Genomic DNA, 3,168 nt, shown 5'->3' on the forward strand with positions numbered 1-3,168 from the left:
AATTTGTGATTTTCTTAAATAATTTTCTACTAATTTTGCATAATATCAGGTTGTATATTTACAATATAAAATACAAATGCGGTATTAAAATACCCAGTTTTCTCCAAAATATTTCAAAAAAAATCAAAAAAATCTCAAAAAAACTTTTAAATCAATTTCCATTTTTAAAAATTATTTTCATGCATACGACCAAATCCTAAAAATTTTCCAAGCATGTTTTCATTAAAAAAAATTTGCATATTTCTCATGTTTTGAAAACCCAAAAAATAGATATCATAACCACTTTATAATCATTCATTAGGGTTTCGCCAAGATATCAAAAATCTTTTTCTAATTTTTTTTTAGGATCCAGATGTAGACTTTAATATTTATAGGTGCAAAATTACACGATAAAGTACACTCTTAGGTATTAAAGATAAAAAGAGTAAATAAATGTGATGCTAAAATTTAGACTTTAAAACGGTTAGGATTTAACCTGATAAAGTAGAGACTCTCTCATGAAAAGAGATCTGCCTTGAGCCTTGATAAGATCAATAAATAGAAACCTAATCTAAAAAACAATCAAACAATAATGCAGCCTACTTTAGGTAAGGTATAATGGGGGTGATGCGTCTTTTCCTTACACAACTAGTTCCTTACTTAGACTCTCGCAGACCATAGGTTCCTAGTAGGGGCGGAGCTAGAAAAAAAAACTGAGGGCAAATAAAAATTAAGGAGAACAAAGTTAAATTTTTAATTATTTTTACAATATTTACAGGGGAGAGGGCTGGGAAAAATATTTCCTGCAGGGGTTGGGGCCCCTGCCAGCCCCCCTACCTCCGTCACTAGTTCCTAGTGACTATAATACTTGGTGGTAACTCCTAAAAATTAATTATAATTTTTCCAACACACAACACCCCACAATAGGAGGCACGAAAGAGAATCTTCGTCGTCACCAGACGACGTTGCCCCGCAACAAATCCCTTGATTTGAGAAAATTTAAATCCAACAACATGAAAATGCCAATTAAATCAATTTGAACAAAATACTACAAAAAAAATGATCAAGTTGTAGTTCAAAAATATAAAAATGCTAGGCGTTGTAGTAGCTCCTTATTACTACTGTTGAGAAATTCCAAACGGGTACATTGCGCACATGGTACTGGTAGCCAATGTTTGTCCCATTACATAGCGCGCGCGCTGTCTCTTGCAAATTTCAGAGTTCAAACGACTTTTGAAAAGAAGAAACCATAAGTTATGAGAAAAAAGATTTCAAATTGCCTTGATTTGAGAAAACTGTCCGGCACTTGTCTCCTCCTAGCTCGTAATTGGATGGTTAAGACTCCTCATGTTTTTGGAGAAGTCAATAGAAGTACTGATTGGCTTACAAATCATGATGCTAGAGTTTGGGAACTGTTTTCTCTATATTTTTTTATAAATTTAAGCTATTCATCTGGTTAGCTTATTGGAATCGTCTTCTCATTAATGAGGTAAGAAACTCTCCCAATTTAGCTACCTTCTCTTTATGTAAAAAAGAGTGGACGTCTTAAAGTAGTTTTTAACAAAAAATGGATATAATTTTTAATTTAATCGTTTTGTTAGACTGAAATTTGATCAACGTATTCTACAAGCCCGATTCGATAATAAGTTAACTAGACATAAATAATTGAGATTGGAATTATGCTCAGATTCGACGTAGAAGTTGTTCTTCTGGAATTTTTTATTATTTTGTTTTTCTAGTTATTTTTGAACCCTTTACCTAGTTAGGTTTCATAATTTTGTTTGATTTAGGTTTTATCAACTTAATTAAATCAGCTTAACATGTATTCAAACCATTTGTAAGTTATTTTTAAAATAATTAATCGTTTCAAGTATTATTGGATTTCAGAAAATATCAAAATGGATTTATTTTACAATTTAGTGATGTAATCTTAGGACTGGCTAAACCGTAGTTTTTTCTGTCGCTATACACTGCACCAATGCCTATCCAGAGATGTAATCCACTTAATTGCTTCGTAATTGCTGCTGGGCCAAAGAGGTATGGTTGCATGCAGTTCGTCCATGGAAATGAGCACGGTATCTTCTTTGGTTGGAACTTGGAGGAGTGGCTGCATTTCAATCGCACAGACTCTTCTCGTAGCTATGATGAATGATGGACATTCACTAATGTTTGCTGGACTATTTGGAAATCTAAGAATGCCGCTGTGCTTGAGAGCACAATAATTCCAGTCCTTAGCCAAATACGTCAGATTAGAAATCTCAATAGGGACCGGAAAGTTGCCTTTGATGTTTAACTAGACATTACGAAGATAGAGGAGGAGAGGCATGTCAGTTGGAAGCTTCCTCGGCGAGGATGGTGGAAGCTGAATATTGAAGGGAGCTCGTTAGGGAATCCAGGAAGGGCTGGTGCTGGAGGGCCTATAAGGGTTGCTACAGATATGAAAGCAGAGTTAGGGAATCCAGGATATGCAGTGTGCATAGCTTGGTGATTGAGTCTGATTCCACTAAAGCTATTAGATGTATTAGTGGGGGACTGTCATGATTCTCATCCTCTGTTTGCATTTTAATCCAGGATATTAAAGAACTTCTTCATGGCCTCGTGCACTTTTTTATCAGTCACAAGTTAAGATATATTTGATTCAAATCAAGACTCAGAATTCAGAACCTTTCAAGTTAGATATTTTAATTCTCCTGCTTTTCTGTCTTCAAGTTGGATTCTGTCTTAACTTTGGAAATCATTGGTTCTGAACACCCATCCACTGCACTCCGTAGATGTGTTTTGCATGCAACATTTCCGGTGGGTTAGGAGGCTAGGATTATTGCCATCATCAGCGTTTTGACAGACCACCTTCAATTGTTGGACTAATGATAAAGGGAACAACTGCATCGCATTGGTTTCTGACTATAATTGTAAGGAATTTGTTGTATATTTGCTAGATTAACGCTCCTAGACATACGTCGATATTTAGTGGCATTGCTTTTTAATGTCGCTTTTTTCCATGTTGAAAGATGACAAATGCGAAGAAAAGTGTACGCTAACATTTGGGAACAAGCAACTTTTCAAATTCAACATCCACATATTTCTACATTGAGTGTTTTTTTAGGACATATAAGGCTAATAAGTGACTGTTTATTCTTGTGACAGCATTTACTTTTTAGATTAATGTTTTTTATATAGTTTTTGATGCTT

Source organism: Populus euphratica, unplaced genomic scaffold, assembly GCF_000495115.2.
Source record: "Populus euphratica unplaced genomic scaffold, PopEup_1.0 scaffold57.1, whole genome shotgun sequence".
Lineage (NCBI taxonomy): Eukaryota > Viridiplantae > Streptophyta > Magnoliopsida > Malpighiales > Salicaceae > Populus > Populus euphratica.